General features: G+C 46.0%; 1 protein-coding gene across 1 annotated transcript in view; it reads right to left on the bottom strand.

Moving 5' to 3' along the window:
- CBL (Cbl proto-oncogene) overlaps positions 1 to 23256 on the bottom strand; it is an 87540-nt gene that overhangs the window by 43891 nt on the left and 20393 nt on the right. The gene's annotated exons all lie outside the window — the stretch shown is intronic.

Raw genomic sequence — 23256 nt, 5'->3', positions numbered from 1 at the left:
TGCCCAAGAGACATCTGCACCCCCATGTTTACTGCGGCACTACAGCCAACAATGGAAACAGCCAGTCCACCCACAGGTGAGTGGATAAAGTGCGGTATATACACACAATAGAACACTATTTGGCCTAAGAGGAAGAAATATTGTCTTTGCCAACAACATGGATGGAACCAGCCATCACTATGATAGGTGAGGTAAGCCAAGCACAGACAGACAAGTCCCACGTGATCACGCTCATTTGTGAAGTCTAAAAGCCGAGGGGATCTCACAGCCGTGAGCAGCACAGTGCGGTGACCAGAGTCCAGGGAAGCAATGCAGGTAGGCGGCACAGGCACCACGTCGTCATGAGACAGGAGTGAGAGGTTCTGAGGCTCTATTGCACAGTCTGCGAAGTACAGGTAGTATTAATGTACTGCACATTTCTCTATAAAAAATGCAACTAGAAGATCACCACAAAGAAATGTCTGAGGAGATGGGTGTATTTACCTTAACTGGACATTATACAATGTTTATCTGTACTGAAATACCACATGGTATCCCATAGTATGCACACGTCTTACACGTTTGTTTAAAAAGTTTTTTTTTATAATCTGCAGACCTAATGATTCTGTCTTTCCCAATGGGAAAATGACCTAACACTCTTAATACAGTGATTAGCAAAGAAGCTGCAAAACACTATGCAGTACCATGTTGGGGTTGTGAAATATTCCCCAAATAGGCTCACATGATGACCTACTCTTTGCCACTTCAGTCACAGCATGGGATGAGGACCCAAACAGATGAAGATATATTCCCCACACTTCTGAAAGGTGAAGTGACAAATGCTTCCAAGTGTTTTATTTACAGGTATCATTTTAGTAACCACTGCTGCTTTCCCATTCGTTAAACTCCAAAAACCCTACATACAAATCCTAGCGCCATCCCAAGAACGCTGAGTGAGAACTCACTGAGATGACATTTAAAACTCAACAGCAGCATCCTCTGCTCACAGCAATGAGCTTTAAAAATAGATACAACGGAACTTCTTTCAACAAAGCTGCACAGGAAGTGAGTGAAGTACTGTTTAACTCTTATCTACTTCAGCTGTTTTTAAAAAAAAAAAAGGCAAAATGAAAACTAACACCAACAAAAGTCGTTCTCTCCTAACGCACTATATCTAAAAATATCAATGACCCTTTTTACTCACACAGACTCGGGGTATCTGACACTAAGTAACGGTGTTGCTTGTGAGGCCCCCACGTAAGGCGGTCACACTGCACTCATTATCCAGAGCATTTGGACCCAACTGTTTCACAAACTTGGAAAGCTCTAAGGGACACTAACCCAGTGGAAAAGCAGCCAACATGCCCCTCCTACTGCTATCAAACCTACTCCAAACACAGACTCAGTCTCCTTATTCCCCATCTGGGAATCTTCAACGACTTCCCGATAACCAACAAAACAGTTCCAACTGCTCAGCTCATTCATCAAAGCACACCACGGACCGATTCACCTTTCTGGCAATGTGACTCAAACATTGTCCTTCCCAGGCCCATGTCCTCGGTGCTGGCAACTCAGCAACGCAGGCTTCTCTCCGGCTCTTCAAGAGCTTACCCTGCATCAGATACTTTGCTAAGCTAAATATATAACTCGTTTAATTCTCATGCTGATGCTTTGAATTAGAAATTACTAATCCTGTTTTCACAAACGAGAAACAAAGACTGAGTGACATTACATAGCCTGCCTGGGCTCACAGAGCGAGTAGATGCTACACAGCAAGTCTGACTCGAGAGCCAGGGCTCCGGCAAGTACTCGACCACCTAGGATGCACGACAGGAAGCTGGATCAGCAGCACAGGAACTGGGACTCACATGAGGTGAAACAGGCCTCAGCCAGGCTCTCTGATGTGGAATGCATCAAGTGGCCACCCTCCTCCTTCCGCTGGCTGAATGATATTCCACTGTGTGACTGTGCCACATTTTTTGTGTTCATCAACTCATGGAGAGTTGTTTTCACTTTTTTGCTAGTGTGAACGATGCTGCTACGAACACTTGTGTAGAACTGTTTCTGTGGCTATACATTTTCAATTCTCTAGGCTATATATCAAGGAGAATTACTGCATCGTATTTTGAGGAACTCCCAAATTTTCCCAAGGCTGTCTCATTAGTTTCCATCCCCACTAGCTATGCGTGAGGGTTCCAATGTTTCCACATCCTTGCTCATCTGTCTTTTGTACTAAGTCATCCTAGTGGATACGACATGGGATCTCACTGTGAGTTTGATTTGCATTTCTCTAGTTATTAATCTTCAATATCTTTTCAGGTGTTAGTAGCCATTTATATATGTCGGTTCAAATCCAGTTTTCAATAACGCTGTTTTGAGTTCTTTATGCATTTTGGATACAACTCCCTTATCAGATAAATAAATTGCAAATATCTTCTCACATTCTGTGGGTTTTCTTTTCATTTTGATAGTGTCCTTTGAAGCACAAAGGTTTTTAATTTTGATGAAATCCAATTTATCTATATTTTCATCATTCGGTTTTACTTCCTTTCCCAAAGTATGGTAATTTTTTAGTCTCTTTGAGTGATCACTGATCATCTACTAAAAGCTAACTTTTAGAAATACACTTATTGGCCGGCACCGCGGCTCAACAGGCTAATCCTCCGCCTTGCAGCGCTGACACACGGGGTTCTAGTCCCAGTTGGGGCGCCGGATTCTGTCCCGGTTGCCCCTCTTCCAGGCCAGCTCTCTGCTGTGGCCAGGGAGTGCAGTGGAGGATGGCCCAGGTGCTTGGGCCCTGCACCCCATGGGAGACCAGGAGAAGCACCTGGCTCCTGCCTTTGGATCAGCGCAGTGCGCCGGCCACAGCACGCCAGCCGCGGCGGCCATTGGAGGGTGAACCAACGGCAAAGGAAGACCTTTCTCTCTGTCTCTCTCTCTCACTGTCCACTCTGCCTGTCAAAAAAAAAAAGAAAAAAGAAAGAAAGAAATACACTTATTAAAAAAAAAAACACCAACCCAGATTTATCTTATTCCAGTTGTGTAGTACCCTCAATTAGGACAGCATTCTGAATAGTAGCCAGTTGGCCAAGTGTAGTAGCTAACTACTTTAACTGCATTTTTACTAAAATAAAACTAATTCAACATCTTAAAAAAAAAAAAAAAAAAAGAGCCAGGGCTCCGGGATGATACACATTTCCTTTCCAACAGTTACTCAAACGCTGCCCATTCTTCAAAGGCCACCCGTGGCGGGTAGGGACACCACATCCACCTCCATTTAATGTCTCCTGCACCCCTCAGAACATCCTGCTCCTGTTTTATCACAGGCTCTGTCATGTTCTGCTTCATGGTAGGTCTTGCTCCCCTGGCTGGATGGCAACCCTCAAGGGCGGGGGCGGGATGGAGTCTTACAACCTTACCCCCTGCAGCCATTAGCATAACAGGCATTCAACACATTTGTAGATTCGAACTGGAAAGTATTACTTGTTTTTTTTTTTTTTTTCCAACTAAACCGTTACTTCTGGAATAATTACAGATTTACAGAAGTACAGAGCTCCCACACACCTCATCCAGTTTCTGTTTCCCCTAACACCACCATCTCATCTTGTACTACTACACTACTTAGTCCAAATCAAGAAACCAGCACTGGGACAACACAGTTAACTGGACGCCAGGAGCCTCGGTTGCTTTTCTGCGGCCATCCTCCTCCATCCCAGGACCCAGGCCTTCCATGACCTGCCGGACTTCGACTGCTCCGCTCGCTGACAGTGTCAGTCTGTCCTTGTTTCTCAGGACACTGACAGCTCTGAGAAGCACCGGCCAGGTACTCTGTATGGCGGCCCTCGGCGTGTCTGTCCTATGTGTTCGCATACTGTGACCAGGACAAGGAGAGAGAGGTGACGCGTCGCCATCACGTCGTTCCAGGGTACCTGCAGGGTACTGCAGAGTACCTGAGGATGTGACCTGCCTGCCACGCTCCTCCACTGTAAAATCGTCACTGGAAAAGATGACTTTGTCAGACACAGTCCTTCTTTCCTAACTCATTTTTTAAATGGTTAATCTGATATATTCTTCTAAGGCACACAGTACTGAGGCACAATTTGTAAGCCTGGTACCTTGGTTTTTAGTGTGGTATGGAAAAAACAAAAATAGCTGCAAAATTACTGAGATCGCGTGGCAACTGCTCACCGGCTACACTACCTCACGGCACCATCGCTGCTTCCTGAAGAGCACACTGTCATCAGCTTTCTCTACATTTCCAGACGACTTCTGATTTTACTCCAAGTGTTGAAGGGCAACTGGGAATACGGTTAAATGCACTGAAGCATGTATTCGCAGCTAGAAGCATACTACCCCCGAGGACTGGTTACTGCTCCTCTATGCCAATTCCTTAAAAAGAGGCACAAACCTAGCAGCAGCACAGTTCTCACATTCTCCACAAAGTCTCCACAATTTCTCACATTCACCCCCAACAAATGACAAACACCCCCAACTGTAAAAGGTTCACACCAGGAACTTAAAATGCACAAGAAAACAGCGAGCCAAAACACATCGCGCTGAGCAGGACCGGCTCTCACTGAATCTCTAATCAAATATGTAGAAAGGCTGTCTAGTGACCATCAATTATTCAATTCCAGAGCACGCACAACACACCAGACAGCAATTTCCATTTAAACATATGGCTTCCCTGAACAAATATGGAGTAGCTACTACTGCTGCTAAGCTTTGCTGATCTCAAAAACCAGGGCAGAGACACGGAACCATTTCTGTTGGAATCTAAGGACTGGATGGAGGCGGATGAAAACAGACATCCTGTCACTGCCATTTCTTCAACACATTTCCACTAAAGGAAACCTTCCTCGAGTTCTAGATTCTGTGTCCCAGAGCAAGTCTGGTGCTAGTGTTTTCACTAGTGAGTACTCCGTAGAACTTCATCACACTTAACATTCTTTTATGAAGAAACCTTAAACCACAATGCTAAACCGTACAGCAAAGAAATAGCCTGCCCTGGCTCTCAGGATGTAGCCATCAAGCAGACTGGCAAAGCCAGGCAGAGCATGGGGAATGCTGGGGTGAAGTAAAAACCAAGGGCCGCACAAGAGCACAGGTGGGAAAACTGCTCATTAAAACCAGGATGATTTAAGAGGCCTCCTGGAGCTGGAAGAACAGGTCTGATCTCAGCGCACCATATGAAGGAGAAGGGCTGCCGGCCGAGGGGCTGGCCACAGGAAAGGCTCCGTCTTCACGTCGGCGACGTGCACGCAGACTGGGATAGCCGTAACACAGGGTCATGGTGGCAAATGATGAAACCAAAAACAACAGCCAGCAGGTTCAGTCACCCCCTGCGACACCAGCATCCTGTATTAGTGCTCCGTTTCCAATCCAGCTCCCTGCTAATGCACCCAGAAGAGCAGCAGCTGAGACACAGATATACTTGTATGTGCACGTGTGCACAAGCAGGAACACTGCGACAGTATTACGGAAGAATTCTGACTCAGCAGACCTGTAATTACTCTTATCTCCTACAAAGTGTTCACAAATATAGGAATAAGTAACTCATTTTGACTAGTTCCTTAATGAAAGACCATAAAAATCATATGCCAGCTTCACTTACTAATACTGATGAAAAACATCCTAAATGATTAGTAGAATCCAGTGTAGTATATATATATTATCTATATTTAATATATATACATAATTTGTAATTATAAACTAGCATTTGTCCAAGCATGGGTAACTTTACAAATTTAGTAACATAATTGACTGCGGTAACAACACAGGAAAACTCCAACTCCGACCATCTCACAGTGCCAGTAACTTGTATCTCCATCTTCGCCGGTCAGCACCTTAGTCCAAACCCTCCCATCTTGACCTGGATTACTGAAGCTGACTGGCTGGTGTTCTTTCTGGGCTGCTTGGCAGTGAGTCAACCAGGACGTGGGGCTCCTCCCTACCTCTGGCAGGAGGAGCTGCTCTTACACATTTCCCCAAGGGCCTGCACTGTCTCTAGGCACCAGGCAACCAGCTCTCAGCAACTCCCAGAAACCCAAACCCACCCTTTTTGCCTCACTTACCACACTCAACCTAACGAAAAGAGTGCAAGGGTAGGAGAGAACAGCCAGAGTCCCTTCCGGGAACCCAGACTCTTGGTGGAGTCACCCGTGTTCCCATCTAAACACCCCTCCTCACAGACCCACGAGAATGAGGGAACGGTCCATTTGCTCATCCTAGCACCCATTAATTCTAGTCCAGATGACGTCACTGATGTTCACCTAGGGTCTACAGAAAACACATTCTCAAAAACACTTGCTGAATGAGAACTGACAAAGAAAATTCAACAGCCTACGCCTGCTTTAAATTTTATAGTAAAACATACTGATAAAATTTACAAACTGGTAAGTGATTATAAATCACTTTTTTTTTTTTTTTTTTTTTTGACAGAGTGGACAGTGAGAGAGAGAGAGACAGAGAGAAAGGTCTTCCTTTGCCATTGGTTCACCCTCCAATGGCAGCCGTGGCCGGTGCACCACGCTGATCCAAAGCCAGGAGCCAGGTGCTTCTCCTGGTCTCCCATGGGTGCAGGGCCCAAGTACTTGGGCCATCCTCCACTGCGTTCCCGGGCCACAGCAGAGAGCTGGACTGGAAGAGAGGCAACCGGGACAGAATCCGGCACCCCGACCGGGACTAGAACCCGGGGTGCCGGCGCCGCAGGTGGAGGATTAGCCTAATGAGCCACGGCACCAGCCTAAAAATCACTTTTATGTACTTTAAATAATTCAGTGGACTTGAGTTATTTAACACTTCTCCTTTCCACAGTTATTCATCAATGAGTACAGAAAGGCACTTTTGAAAAGTTCACGGAAGGGGCTGGCACTGTGGTGCATCAAGCTAAGCTACTGCTTGTGACATCGACAGGTCCAAGTTCCAGTCCTGGTTGCTCAGCTGCTGATCCAGCTTCCTGCTACTGCGCCTGAAGTGGCAGCAAAAGATGGCCTAAGCACTTGGGTCCCTTCCATCCATGCGGGAGATGGGGACGGAGTTCCGGGCTCCTGGCTTCAGCCTGGCCCAGTCTTGCTTGTTGCAGGTATTTGGGGAGAGTTCTCTCTCCTTTCCCTCTGCCTTTCAAACAACAAGTAAAACTTAAAGAAATAGAAGTAAAGATAAGTATCTTTTTAAATGTCATATAGATAGTAAACAGCAAAGGACTTAAATCTTGGCAATCCAGCTGCAGTCTATGCCCTTAAACTTGTAACTCTCATGGCCTTTGCCTCGCCGCTCAATAGTATACATTTAATCAATATGTAAGTAAAAACTACTGAGAAACTGTGCTATCAAGCAGAACTGTACTCGCTCAGGATCTGTAAGGAAGTCTTCCTAATCTACAAAACTCTGACACAGTGATACAAGAAATAAAATCGGAGCCAGTGTTGTGCGCAGTGGGTTAAGTTGCCACCTGTAACACCAGCATCCCATATCAGAGCACTGCTGCGAGTCCTAAGCTGCTCTGCTTCCAACCTAGCTCCCTGTTAATGTGCCTGCGAGGGGCTGACGTGGGTTAAAGCCCTGGCTTGCAGCGCCGCCATCCCACGTAGGCACCAGTCTGAGTCCCAGCTCTCTGCCTGGAAAGCAGTAGAAGACGGCCCAAGTCTGTGGTCCCTGCACCCACATGGGAGACCTGGAAGAAACTCCTGGCTCCTGGCTTCAGATAGGCTCAGCTCCAGCCATTGTAGCCATTTGGGGAGTAAACCAGGGGATGGAAGACCTCTCTCTCTCTCTCTCTGCCTCTCTATAACTGCCTTTCAAAGAAATAAAAAAAAAATTATTTTTAATCTAAAAAAAAAAAGTGCCTGGGAAAGCAGCAGGGGATGGCCCAAGTGCTTACAGCCCTAACTATCTACATGGGAGACAGAGATGGAGTTCCAGACTGCTGGCTCCAGCCTGGCCCAGCCTTTGGCCTTTGAGGTCATTTGCAAAGTGAACCAGTAGATGGAAAATGTCTGTCCATCAGTCTGTCACTTTACCTTTCAAATAAGTAGACAGATCTTTAAAAATAAATATAAAATACAAACAGATGAGATATAGCCATACTACTGAGATATAAGCCTAAAGAGATCTATTCAAAGGTCCATATTAAGGGAAAACTTTGCACACTGTAATCAGAAGCTACAGTGGAGGATTTTCTTTCCTCTGTGGCTTTTTAATCATGCTCACTGAAGTCACAATAGGAGAACAGGGAAAAAGGGATCACTATTATTTGCTTCAAATTTACAGAGAAAATAAAATATTCAACTAATTATTTTAAATGTAATCTGAAAAAATCAAACATGTTAAGAAACACTAAATCTGAGCACTCAAAGCGGGCATCCCAACCATCTAGAAGTATTCTGCAGGCTAAGCTAAGCAGGAAGAGTGTTTTGCATGTAAAAGGAATAGGGGGAGGGTTTAAAGGGGGAAAGAGAAATGCTAAGCGCAGTTTTACTTCATTGCTTTAACAAATTTAACATACTGGATTGAAACTTTCTGAACAAAATGTACTATTTTAAGTTCAACACATAGGAAATAAAAGTTAAAAAAAATAAATAAAAGAAGCTTCCAGGCCTGAAGTCCGCGACACCGCTGACTGCCACAACATTAGGTGACCCGCAGCCGGCACTGGCTGGCTCTGCATATGACTGCCTGGCAAGGAGGACACGCTGCTGGCCAACTTTTGAGCTTGTTCTTTAAGATGTGCTCATTTAAATGCAGCTGTAGGCTTCACAAGCATTATGGTTTTAGACCCAAGACTTTGTTGGAACTGTTGGAGCTAAGAGATTAGAAAAAGCTTCCGCACACTCTGCTTCCCAGTCACTGCCTACTTCTCTATGATGCTCTGGTTTCCCAAGCTGTCACCGATTCTTCGGTGGCAGGCACGGGAGGAGATCGATCTCCGCTCCCTGGCTGCATCACCAAGCCTGTTCCTATCAGAAATACTCTGGGTGAACTTCACGTTATGTGAAAATATAACCCTGCGGTAAATCCCACTACTGAATACTTTGGTGTCCCAAAGACAGGCCTGTTCAAATCTGCTTTACCTTCTAGAGGTTATGGTGTTTGGTATGTTGTAAGATTCTTGAAGGTTCATTTCTGTATTATGGAATAAAATATACAGTCACCAATCCTTTACATTCAAAGAAAGGAAACAGAGTTGGTAATAAACATTTTATAGCTAAGTTCAAAACATAAAAAAGCTCTGGCACTTACTAGTTAAGTTTCCTCATCTATAAAGTGAAAAACAGCCTTTAGAGAAAGGCAAAGGTCAGGGCTGGTGCTGTGGAAAGCAGGTTGGCCACCTGACTGAGGAGGCCCACAGCCCATGCAGGAGTGCCCAGCCCATACAGAAGCGCCCGTTGGAGTTCTGGCTCCTCTGCCTGGGAAAGCAGTGGAAGATGGCCTAAGTCCTTGGGCCCCTGCACCCACGTGGGAGACCCGGAAGAAGCTCCTGGCTCCTGGCTTCAGATCGGCACAGCTCTGGCCATTGCGGCTATCTGAGGAGTAAACCAACAGAAGGAAGACCTTTTTCTCTGTCTCTCTCACTGTCTGTAACTCTGCCTGTCAAATAAATAAATAAAATCCTTAAAAAAAAAATGTAATGGGCTTATTCCTTCAAAAATTAAAATATTATTGAAAATATTTTTTTATTTTTTATTTTTATTTTTATTTTTTGACAGGCAGAGTGGACAGTGAGAGAGAGACAGAGAGAAAGGTCTTCCTTTTGCCGTTGGTTCACCCTCCAATGGCCGCTGCAACCAGCGCATCGTGCTGATCCGAAGCCAGGAGCCAGGTGCTTCTCCTGGTCTCCCATGCGGGTGCAGGGTCCAAGGACCTGGGCCATCCTCCACTGCACTCCCTGGCCACAGCAGAGAGCTGGCCTGGAAGAGGGGCAACCGGGACAGGATCGGTGACCCGACCGGGACTAGAACCCGGTATGCCGGCGCCGCAAGGCGGAGGATTAGCCTAGTGAGCCGCGGCGCCGGCCTGAAAATATTTTTAAGTTTCTCAGATTTAACAGAAAATACAAATGTCTATAAATGTAACACATATACAAAAACTTGTTGAGGTCAATGATTTTTTTTTTTTTTTTTTTTGACAGGCAGAGTGGATAGTGAGAGAGAGAGAGACAGAGAGAAAGGTCTTCCTTTTTGCCATTGGTTCACCCTCCAATGGCCGCTGCGGCCGGCGCATCGTGCTGATCCGAAGCCAGGAGCCAGGTGCTTCTCCTGGTCTCCCATGCGGGTGCAGGGCCCAAGGACCTGGGCCATCCTCCACTGCCTTCCTGGGCCACAGCAGAGAGCTGGCCTGGAAGAGGGGCAACCGGGACAGAATCCGGCACCCCAACCGGGACTAGAACCTGGTGTGCCAGCGCCGCAAGGCGGAGGATTAGCCTGTTAAGCCGGCCTGAGGTCAATGATTTTTAAAATGTGAAGGAGTTCAGAGCCCCTGCTGTGGCACAGGGTAAAATTGCCACCTGCAGTGCCCGCATCCCACATGGGCACCAGTGTGAGTGCTGGCTGCTCCACTTCCGATCCAGCTCTCTGCTCTGGCCTGAGAAAGCGGTGGAAGATGGCTCAAGTCCTTGGGCCCCTGCACCTGCTTGGGAGACCTGGAAGAAGCTCCTGGCTCCTGGCTTTGGATCAGCTCAGCTCCGACTGTTGCAGCCATCTGGGGAGTGAACCTGTGGATGGAAGACCTCTCTCTCTCTCTCTCTCTCTCTCTCTCTGCTTCTGCCTCTCTTTAACTCTGCCTTTCAAATAAATAAATAAATCTTTTTTAAAAAATGTAAAGGAGTTCTGAAACCAGAAAGGTTGAGAGAAAAATGTGTTAGTCAACTAAAGTACCAGACAGGCAGGTAGCTATTTGCTCCTAAAAAATAAACAGGGAGGGGGGAGGGGGAAGGGAGGGTTGTGGGCCTCTGGCATAGTAGCTAAGGTGCCTACATCTACCACAGAGTACCTGGACTCATCCTGGCTCTGCTTCTGACTGCACATCACTGCTAATACAGACCCTGGACGGTAATGGCTCACGTGGTTGGGTCCCTGCCACCTACGGGGAGATAGGGAATTATTTCCTGCTACCAGCTTCAGCCTGGCCCAGCCCCAGCTGTGCCAAACATTTAGGGAGTAAACCAGTGGACAGGAACTGTCTCTCTAATAAAAAATAAACAAACACGTGAGTATTTACCCTAGTGGTAAATATGCAAGCCTATATCCAAAACGCTGGGGGTCTATGATGCTGGGCTCCAGCTCGTGACACTAGCTAACTGCTGATGCAGACGCCGGGAGATGGGAGGCTCAAGTAACTGGGTTCCTGGCACCCACAGAGGAGACTCAGACGGATTCCTGCCTCCTGCCTCCCGGCTCCAGCCCCAGCCATTGTGAGTATTATAGCAGTAAACTAGTAGATGGGAGCTCTGTTTCTGTCTCTCCAATATCTAAACTAAATAAATAAATCAACCCCACATCAGATCTTGTAAGAAAACATCTCATGTTTTAAGAATTACTTCACAGTAATTTATGATACACTGCTCTATAAGCACTATCATCTCATGCTTGCACTCAATGTAAAAAACTACCTGTGACTTTTCACCTTCATGAACCTCATTCTTTTGGACCCAGCTTCCTAGCCTCTCAAACAAGCACTGTCTCTGGCTAGGTTCAAAGAACTTAGCTGAATATAGTGATCATGTTACTACAATAAATAGGAAGCATCTTAGGACTGTCCTTAAGAATCCATGCTGTTACCTAAGTATTACATTTCTTTCTTTTATAAAGAAACTGATCAAGAACGGTGCTGTGGTGTAGCAGGTAAAAGCCACTGACAACAGACATTTCATATGGGTGCCAGTTCGATTTCTGGCTGCTCCACTTCTGATCCACCTCCCTGGCAATGTGCCTGGGAAAGCAGAAGAGAATGATCCATGGGGCTGGCGCTGTGGCGCAGCAGGTTAAAGCCCTGGCCTAAAGCGCCAGCATCCTATATGGGCGCCGGTTCAAGTCCCAGCTGCTCCACTTTCGATCCAGCTCTCTGCTGTAGCCTGGGAAAGCCATGGAGATGACCCAAGTCCTTGGGCCCCTGCACCCACGTGGGAGACCCGGAAGAAGCTCCTGGCTCCTGGCTTCGGATCGGCGCAGCTCCAGCCATTGCGGCCATCTGGGGAGTGAACCAGTGGATGAAGACCTCTCTCCGTGTCTCTACCTTTCTCTATGTAACTCTGTTACAGATAAATAAATAAAATAAATAAAAATAAATCTTAAAAAAAAAAAAAAAAAAAAAGGAGAATGACCTAAATGCTTGGACCCCTGCACCAACGTGGAGACCCAGAAGATGTTCCTGGTCCTAGCTGAGGCCTGGCCTAGTGCTGGCTGTTGCGGCCATTTGGGGAGTAAACCAGTGGATGGAAGATCTCTCTTTCTGTCTATCCCCTTCTCGCTATAATTCTGCCTTTCAAATAAAATAAATCTTTTAAAAAAAACAAAGAAAGTTATCAATTATATATTATAGAAAATTTAGAAAATATAAAGCGAAAATTAAAACTACCAGTTGAATACCCCAATCTGAAAAGCCAAAAACCCAAAATGCTCCAAAATCATAACACTTGATTGGCAAAGTCTATGCAGACATCCAAAATCCAAAACTCTCCAAAATCTGAAACACCTCTGGTTGGAAGCACTTCAGGTAAGGGGGTCTCAACCTGTCTGTACCTCTAACTCCAATACCTACAGATAACTACTACTGGTATTTAGTATCGTTCCTTCTGTTTTTCACAAAAAGTGGATCTTATTAGCAATATATACAATTCTGTAGCTTATTTACTTACCACATGTACTGTCTCAACACCTACGTAGCATCTCGCAGCTTCTGTTATTTCTGTACTACAACAGGACTGGTGCTGAACAGTTTAGGCTGCTTCTAGTCTTTGCTAACAACAGATAATATCTTGATGAATGGCTCTGTAGCTATATTTTAACCCAAGTCCCTGAGCAACTTTTTTTTTTTATTATAAAGATTTGCTTATTTACTTGAAAGGCAAAGTTACACAGAGAGAGGGAGAGACATAGAGAAAGACACATTACATCTGCTGTTTCACTCCCCAAATGACTGCAATGGTCAGGGTTGGGCCAGACTGAAGCCAGGAGTGAGGAGCTTCTTCTGGGTCTCCCGCGTGACTGGCAGGGGCCCAAACTGCTTTCCCAGGTCATTTGCAGGGAGCTGGATCAAAAGTGGAGCAGCTGGGACAAGAGTGGGTATCTCTGTGGGATGCCAGCATCTCAGGTGGCAGCTTAACCTGCTATACCACAAAGCCACCTCAATCACTTATTTCTGATAAATCTTTTAAAATGGACCTACAGCTCAAATCTCCAGATCTTTTCATATAAACCACACCCTGAAAAGGTTAAACCAATCTCACATACACAGGTATGGGAGTGCATATTTCCTTGCATCACTAATTATAAATAGGTTTTTTTTTTTAAGCTTTATTTAATTTTCTGAAAGAGTTACAGCCAGAGAGAGAGGTCTTCCGTTCCGCTGGTTCACTCCCCTAATGACGGCAACAGCCAGAGCTGAGCTGATCTGAAGCCAGGAGCCAGGAGCTTCTTCTGGATCTCTCACGCGGGTGTAGGGGCCCAAGGATTTGGGCCATCTTCCACTGTTTTCCCAGGCCATAGCAGAGAGCTGGATGGAAGTGGAGCAGCCAGGATATGAACCAGCGCCCATATGGGATGCTGGTGCTGCAAGCTGGGGCTTAAACCCCGCTGTGCCACAGCGCCGGCCCCTATAAACAGGTTTTCCATTTTTGCCACTTCTGCAAGCCAAAGTAAAATTATCTTATTCGTAGTCAACTGGATTGTTCTTTCATTATTCATACTGGCCTTTTGTATTTACTTCCTGTGATTATGTATGTCCTTAGCTATTTTTCTATTTAAAGAGGGTTTTGGTTTTTCCCAGTACATCTTTACTTTTGACACATCATAATTACACATATTTGTATTTATAGGACACAGTGTACCATTTCAATATATGTACACATTGTGTAATGATCACATCAGTGGAACTAGCATGCTTATCACTTCAGATATTTATCATTTGTGTTAAAAAAAATCTTTTTTTAAAGATTTATTTATTTATTTATTTGCAAGTCAGAGTTACACAGAGGGCAGAGAGGCGGCGGGGGGGGGGGGGGTGCTTCCACCCGCTGGTTCACTCCCCAGTTGGCCACAAAGGCCGGAACTGTGCTGATCCGAAGACAAGAGCCCGGAGCTCCTTCTTGGTCTCCCACACAGGTGCAGGGGCCCAAGGACTAGGGTCATCTTCTACTGCTTTCCCAGGCCATAGCAGAGAGCTGGATCAGAAGTGGAACAGCTGGGACACTAACCGGCACTTCAGGCAGGGGCTTTAACCCGCTATACCACAGTATCAGCCCCGAAATTTTTTTCTCTTAAAAAATATTCTAGGGCCTGCCGGCGCTGTGGCATAGCAGGTAAAGCCAGCCAGATGGGTGTCGGTTGGAGTCCCAGCTGCTCTGTCTCTACCTCTTTCTCTCTGTCTCTTTCAAATAAAATAAATGAATCTTTTAAAAAATATATTTTATGCTGGCTTTTTTGCTTGTTTGTTGGTTTTTTGGTTTTTGGTGTTTTTTAAAAAAGGTTTATTTATTTATTTAAAAGGCAGAGTTACAGAGAGGCAGAGAAAGAGAAAGAAGTCTTCCAGCTGCTGGTTCACTCCTCAAATGGCCACAATAGCCAGAGCTGGGCGATCTGAAGCCAGGAGCCAGGAGCTTCTTCCTGGTCTCCCAACCAGGTGCAGGGACCAGCAAATGCAAAGACCCACAGAACAGGAGTAGAGTTCTGCACACCGCATGCCTCTAAGAGCTAAGAACTCTCAGAACTTGACAACCAAAAGATAAGCAGCCCAATCAGAAAATGCACAAAGGGTTTAAAACAGGCATTTCTCCAAGGAAAATACACAATCCCCCAATAGGCACAGAGAGAGATGTTTACGTCACCATACACTAGAGGCACGCATTTCCAAAGCTCAAGATACGACTAGTCCATACCCAGTGAATGGCTACAATCAAAAGGATTTACGGTAAGTGCTGGCACACAGGTGATTCTGGGGGAAAGTCAAAAGGTGCAGCCACTGGGAGACAGCTTGGTGGTTCCTTAAAACACTAAAGCAGAACTACTCTGACTCAGCAATTCCTTAAAACATTAAAGCAGAACTACTCTGACTTAGCAATTCCACTCCTAGGGATACACACCCAAGAGAAGTAAAAACACACAGCTACACAGAAAGTTGGACACAAATGTAAGCAAAAAGTCCAAATTCCATAAACAAAGTGTGATAAACCCATATGTTGGAAATACCATTTAGGTATAAAAAGGAATGAGGTGCTGGCCGGCACTGCGGCTCACTAGGCTAATCCTCCACTGGCGGCATTGGCACACCAGGTTCTAGTCCCGGTTGGGGTACCGGATTCTGTCCCGGTTGCCCCTCTTCCAGGCCAGCTCTCTGCTGTGGCCCGGGAGTGCAGTGGAGGATGGCCCAAGTGCTTGGGCCCTGCACCCGCATGGGAGACCAGGAGAAGCACCTGGCTCCTGGCTTCGGATCAGCATGGTGCGCCGGCCACAGCAGCCATTGGAGGGTGAACCAACGGTAAAAAGGAAGACCTTCCTCTCTCTCTCTGTCTACTCTGCCTGTCCAAAAAAAAAAAAAAAAAAAAAAGAAAGAAAGGATTGAGGTGCTAACACATGCCCTAACAGGGATGAACCATGAAAACATACTAAGAAAAAAACAGACACAAAAGATCCCATGGTATATAATTCCACTCACATGAAACATCCATAAAAGGCAAATCAAAAGTAGGTATCCATGCCTTCCAAGGGCTGGAGGAAGGCAGACAAGGGCACGGGAGACACTGCTCAAGGGCCTGGGGTTGATTTCCGGGCTGATGAACATTCTCTAGAATTACACAGTGATGAGCTGCATGACTATGAATAGACTAGAAACCAAGGACACACCTTATTTTTTTCTCATGAATTCTTCAAACATTTATTGTTTTCATCTGTTTGAAAGACACAGCATTGGAAGAGTGGGGTAGTTCTTTCATCCGCTGGTTCACTCCCCAAATGCCCACAACAGCTAGGGCTGGGCCAGGCCAAAGCCAGGAGCCAGGAATTCCTTCTGGGTCTCCACCTGGGTGGCAGGGGCCCATCTGCAGCCTCCCCAGGATGTATCAGCGGGAAGCCAGATCAGAAACCTGGGACTCTAACTGGCGCTCCGATAAGGTACACAGGTGTCCTAAACAGCAGTTTAACCCATTATACTAAAACACCTACCAAGGGTATACCTTAAGAGAGTACATTTAGAGTATGTCAACTGCATCTCAATTTTGAAAAATAGTATGAAGAAAAAGTCTCTAAGCAACCAAAATACAGATCACAAAGACCATACGCTTAAGCCTACATATTTTCTCTTAAAAAACCACCCCAATTCTCACCTGAAATCTTATTTATTCTTCATTCCATATACTGTATATAGGCCTGGTTGTACAAATGCAAAGTCCATACAGGATTAAAAATCTCATGTTAGGGTTGAGACTGCTGCTGTGGCATAGCGGGTAAAACTACCACCTGCAGTGCCGGCATCCTATATGGGTGTTAGTTCGAGTCCCAGCTGCTCCACTTCTCATCCAGCTCTCTGCTATGGCCTGGGAAGGAAGTGGAAGATGGCTCAAGTGCTTGGTCCCTTGCACCAGTGTGGGAAACCTGGACAAAGTTCCTGGCTCCTGGCTTCAGATCAGCCCAGCTCCATTCAGCCATCGTGGCCATTTGGGGGAGTGAACCAGCAGATGAAAGACCTACCTCTCTCTCTCTCTCTCTGCCTCTGAAAACTCTGCCTTTCAAATAAATAAATAAATCTTTAATAAAAAATTTCATGTTAGGGGGAACAAAACTGGTACAGAAAGGCACACTGAAAGGGGTTTAAAAAGAATCAATGTCCACACCCCACATCAGAGGGCTGGTTCCAATCCAGGCTACTCTGCTCCGAAGTCGGCTTCCTAATACACCCAGCAGGGTAGCAGATGATGGTCCAAGCACTTAGGTCCCTGACACCCATGTGGGGAGACCTGATGGAGTTCCAGGCTCCAGGCTTTAGCCTGGTCCAGCTCCAGCTGTTGCAGGTATTTGGGGAGTGAACCAGCAGATGAAAGACACCTCTCTCTTTTTCTCTCTCTCCCTCTCTTTCTGTCACTCTGCCTTTCTAAGTAAATCTTAAACAAAAAAAGGGACAAAAGGACTTGCAAACATAGTACGGTAATTTTGTAAGGGGAAATTATATATCTACATAATATTTTGTATTAGTTAGCATTACATGACAGTTAATATTTTATATACTGTATGCTTACATTTAATACAGGCAAATGCAGGGGCTAGCACTGTGGTATAGCGAGTAAAGCCGGCGCCTGCAGTGCCAGCATCCTATATGGGCACCGGTTTGAATCCCGGCTGCTCCACTCCCGATCCAGCTCTCTGCTACGGCCTGGGAAAGCAGTAGAAGATGGCCCAAGTCCTTGGGCCCCTGCACCCACATGGGAGACCCAGAAGAAGCTCCTGGCTCTGGACTGGCACAGCTCCGGCCATTGCAGCCAATTGGGGAGTGAACCAGTGGATGGAAGATCTCTCTCTCTCTCTCTCTAACTCTTTCAAATAAATAAATAAATCTTTAAAAAAACATATAGGCAAATGTATAAAAATATACATTTAATAAGGGTATACCTTGTGAAGTCCTGACAGTATCAGTGATATACCTCATACAATACAGTAATAAAAATGATTAAGACAGCAAGAACTAATCCACATATCACCTTATGCACCAATCACTATACTAAACTAAACATTTAGTTACTCATTTAAAAACTCCCGTGCTCGGCACTGTGGTGTAGCAGGTTAAGCATTCACCTGCAGTACCGGCATCCCATATGAGCACTGGTTCATATCCAGGCTGCTCCTCTTCCGATCCAGCTCTCCACTTACAGCCTGGGAAAGCAATAGAAGATGGCCCAAGTGCTTGGGCTCCTGCACCTGCATGGGAGACCCGAAAGAAGTTTCTGGTTCTTGGCTTCAGATCAGCTCAGCTTTGGCCCATTGCAACCATTTGAGGAGTGAACCAACAGATAGAAGACCTTTCTCTCTCTAATTTCCTCTCAACTAAATAAAATCTTAAAAAAAAAAAAAAAAAAAAAAAAAAAAAAAAAAAAAAAACCTCCTAACAATCTTAAAATGAAACTACCAGTATTATTTCAGAAGTGAAATTAACATTCAAACTTGGGGGTAGGTGTTTGGCCTCACAGTGAGGATTGCCCACCTCCCACATTAAACCACCAATGTTTGATTCTTGGCTGTAGCTCCCCATTGCAGCTTCCTTTTTATAAAAAAATGAAAAAGTATTTATTTGAAAGAGTTACAGAGAGGCAGAGAAAGAAATAGAGAGAGGGAGGGAGGGAGGGAGGGAGGGAGAGAGAGAAAGAGAAAAGAGATAGGTCTTCCATCCACTGGTTCACTCCCCAAATAGCCGTAGCGGCCAGAGCTGGGCAGATCCGAAGTCAGGAACCTGGAGCTTCTTCCAAGTCTCCCACATGGTTGCAGGGATCCAAGCACTTGGGCCATTTTCCACTGCTTTTGCAGGCCACAGCAGAGAGGTGGGTGGAACTGGAGCAGCCTGGACTTGAACAGTGCCCACAGGGGATGCCGGCACTGCAGGTGGTGGCTTGACCGGCTAGGCCACAGCGCCGGCCCCTCGGCTTCCTTCTAATGCAGACCCTGGGAGGCAGCAGTGGTGACTCTAGCAGTTGGGTTCCTGCCACCCAGATGGGAGTCCTGACTGAGTTCTCGTGTCCTGGCTTCAGCTGTGGTCCAGCCCCAGCCTTCTGGGGAATAAACCAGTAGATGGCAACCCTCTTCCTAATAAAGTAATGAATTAATTTTTTTAAATTGTTCAAACTTGGCAGTTGATTTAGAACCTATGTTTAACCAATGCACTATATTGTCTCTCCGTGATGAACTACCAGTCCACAAAAAAAAAAATTTTTTTTTAATTTTAATTAACAATTTTTAGCATGATCTCAGAGGACAAGAAAAGCTAGTTTTTTATTTCAGTATAAAAATACTTTTCAGCCAGTGCTGTGGCACAGCAGGTTAAGCTGCTGCATGAGATGCTGGCATCCCATATGAGCCCTGGTTTGAGTCCTAACTGCTCCTTTTTCAATACAGCTTCCTGCTAATGCACCTGGGAAAGCAGTGGAAAATTGCCCAAGTACTTGGGTCCCTGCCACCTATGTGGGAGACCCGGATGGAGTTCAGGTTCTTGGCTTCAGCCTAATCCAGTCCTGGCCATTTGAATGGAAGATCTTTCTCTATTACTCTGCCTTTAAAATATATAAATCTTAAAAAATAAAAATGTTCCTAAAGAACCTGTTCTCTGACAGCGAGTCATCTACAGGAGAAAGTGTAGAGGTCAAAGAGCAGCCATTTATAATCTGACTCCAACCTGTATTTCCAGCTTATCTACCTCCTGCAGGTCGACGCCAAACCAAACTTCTCCTGGTCCTGAGACACAGAGCTGACATTTTCAGGCTGTTGCATTAAAGGCCTCCTCTTGACTTCTCAGAAAATTCCTACCTCTCCTTTCCAACACGGTTCCTATAACACTTCCTGTCAGTCTCTGACGCTGTGTGTGTTCTCACAGCACGTCGCGCACGCCTCTATCAAGGTACCTGCTATCTTACCCACCCCATCTGAATGCTGAACTCCCTTTTTCCATGTCCTAAAATTAAACAGTACCCAATCCATAGCAGATGGGAAATAAATTTTTTAATTTTTGGTAATTAGGGCCAGCATTTATCTCATATGGGTGCCGATTCTAGTCCTGGCTGTACCACTTCCAGGCTAATGTGCCTGGGAAGGCAGTGGAGGGTGGGCCAGGTGCTTGGGTCCCTATTCCCACAAGGGAGAGTGGGAAGGAGCTCCTGGCTCCTGCCTTTGGCCTGACCCAGCCCCCACCATTGTGACCATTTGGGGAGTGAACCAACAGATGGAAGACCTCTTTATCTCTCTATCTCCCTCTCTCTTTCTGTAACTCTGCCTTTAAAAGAGATAAAATGTGTTGCTGCAGATTTGTTCTGAGAGGAGAAGTGTGGTGGGGGCAAGAGGCGCGGAGTCACCACACAGACCCCGGGAGTCAGGTGAAAGCAGGCTTGAGGCAAGCAGCCCACAGACTCGTTTATTTCAGTTGATACAGCAACTTATATAGCCAAGGCAGCCAATCCGGTCAAGGGGCAGTTTATGCCCTAACCAATCACAGCCTGTTGCCAGGCAGGCTCCGTTGCCAGCGGCCATCTTGGCATGGCCTTCTCATTCCACATTTCTCCCTTTTCGTTTATTTTTGAGCAACGAGAGGCATGATTCTTGGCCATACCATTGTTGACCCCGTTTCCATGTGGTCTCTGTACGCAGCTATGCCTGTCTTAGGTTGTCCCCCAGGGGATCTTACCCGTCATTGACTAACCAGCACTCAAAACGGGAGACCACAGGAGTGCTTGCTCAGATGGGGGTAGGAATGAGGAATAATGGTTATCAGGAATGCTGTGACTACACACAGGCTGTGGGCCCTGCAAGTGGCTGACCAGAGCTAGTGGGGTGTAAAGCAATAGCGGATGTGGCTATGGGCAGTTCCTCAGGGTAGGATGATAGGGCAGGCGAGTCTGCTAACAAGGCGGGCTCTCAGCCTTGTTCAGCTGGTTCTGGTTGACTGTCAGTTGCAGGCTTGATGTTTCTAGCTGGTACACAAATGGACTGTCCTGCATTCTCTGGAAAGACACAAGCATATCCTCAACCTTTGGTTACCAGAGGGTTTGGTCGTCCCTTCCATGCTCCTGTCAGGGGGTCCCTCCACCTAACCATAGGGGCTGAGGCCTGGGATGGAAAGGATCCCCAGTAAAAGGGATCTTTAAAGTAAATAAATAGTTTTTGTAATCAATGAATTAAGATTGTTTTTAAAACTCAGCAATACAAAAATGACTAGTTAGCTAAGAGAGAGAGAGAGAAAGGTCTTCCTTTTTGCCGTTGGTTCATCCTCCAATGGCCGCTGCAGCCAGTGTATCTCGCTGATCCAAAGCCAGGAGCCAGGTGCTTCTGGTCTCCCATGTGGGTGCAGGGCCCAAGGACTTAGGCCATCCTCCACTGCACTCCCTGGCCACAGCAGAGAGCTGGCCTGAAGAGGGGCAACCGGGACAGAATCCGGCGCCCTGATGGGGACTAGAACCCGGTGTGCCAGCGGCACAAGGTGGAGGATTAGCCTGTTAAGCCACGGTGCTGGCCAGTCAAGAGGTTTTTAAAAATTATTTACTTATTTATTTTATAATTATTTAATTTCATTTTATTTGAAAGGTAAAGACACACACAGAGACCTTCCATCTGCTAGTTCACACCCTAAGTGCCCACAGTACCAGGGATGGCCAGGCTGAAGCCCGAAGCTGGAATTCAATCTGGGTCTCCTACATGGATGGCAGGGTCCCAAGGGCTCAAGGCATCATTTGCTGCCTCCCTGGGTATGCATGAGCAGAAAGCTGGATTGGAAGTAGAGTAGCTCGGACTCGAACCAAGCAGTCCAATACGGGATGCAGATACCCCCAATTAACAACTCAACCACTTTACCACACAACTGCCCCACAAAGTTTTATTTTAACAAAAGCCATGAGATTTAATTTAAAAAAATTTATTTTATTTTATTTATTTGAAAGGTAGGGTTACAGAAAGAGAGAGGGAAGGTTAGAGAGGTCTTCCATCTGCTGACTCACTTGCCAAATGGCTGCAAAGGCTGAAGCTGAGCCAATCCAAAGCCAGGAGCCAGGAGCTTCTTCCAGGTCGTTGCAGGGGCCCAAGCACATTGGCCATCCTCCACTGCCTTCCCAGGCCACCAGCAAAGAGCTAGATTGGAAGTGAAGCTGCCAGGACTCTAACCAGCACCCATATGGGATGCTGGCATCGCAGGTGGTGGCTTTACACACAATGCCACAATGCCGGCCCGAGTTTAATATTTGAAAGGGATGAAGTTCACTTTCTTAGACACCAGAAGTTACAAAAGTTTCTGCAGTTTGAATTTAATCACTACAAATCTTTTTAAGACTGATATTCTGGACTAAACCTGACCAATGTGTTGCAGTGAAGATAATATAAATGATGATATGGGTAAATTTTAAGTGCGAAACTAGGGTTGCCAGAATTTAAGTCAATAGAGCCAAAGGAGGAGTGGACTACACGGACACCACTTAGGTTACTCCAAGAGTCCTATACATATAGGAACCTGATCACTTCAGAAATCACTTCCCCCCAAAGTCACGCCTCAAAACCAATTTAATCACTAAAAAACCTCTCTAACAGAATCTGTTTTATTTCTTGTTTTAAATGAGTTGATATTTATTTCCAACTGGACAAAAACAAACCCAATTATATCCACACAGTTAAACTTCTTATTTCTCTCCCTGTGACTTACAACTAAGCTAACAACATGTAATAGTGATAGGGACTCCAAGGGTGCTAGGAAAGGAAAGAAAGACAGACATACAAGAAAAAATACATGATGGAACTCTTCAGGAGCCCTGCGGGAGAGCCAGGAGATGGGAGAGCGGACAGGGGATTACAGGGATGACAACTTACACAATGAAACTTCAGATGCTGTTGAGTCTGCTGAGCAGATCTGACTGAGCACCCTGCACTCTCCTGTGCAAAACAGGCTACTCCAGTATCAGTTCCCTGACTGGCCTGCACAGCATGCCTCATTAGCATACATTTTCAGTCCAGACTGGTTCATGCAGCATGCCCCATTAGCATACAGTTTCAGCTCCAATTGGTTTACATACCATGCCTCACTGGCAAACATTTTCAGCTCCTGATTGGTTCTTGTCCCTGCCTCCTGATTGGATGGTATTCTGTTCCTCTCCTAATTTGTTAAATCTGCACTCACTTCTCAGAAAGGGACCAATCAGAGAGAGCCACTTTGTGTATAAAAGAGCCAGAACTTGCCGGCTTCCTTGGCAACTCCTCCCTTGGAGTTCCCCTCCTGATGGCTGCAACAGATTTCTCACTTTCAGGCCGGCGCCGTGGCTCAACAGGCTAATCCTCCGCCTTGCGGCGCCGGCACACCGGGTTCTAGTCCCGGTCGGGGTACCGATCCTGTCCAGGT

This window comes from Lepus europaeus, chromosome 7 (genome assembly GCF_033115175.1).
Source record: "Lepus europaeus isolate LE1 chromosome 7, mLepTim1.pri, whole genome shotgun sequence".
In the NCBI taxonomy this organism is placed as follows: domain Eukaryota; kingdom Metazoa; phylum Chordata; class Mammalia; order Lagomorpha; family Leporidae; genus Lepus; species Lepus europaeus.
The sequence above is the reverse complement of the archived record's forward strand: the minus strand, read 5'-3'. Positions and strand labels throughout refer to the sequence as shown.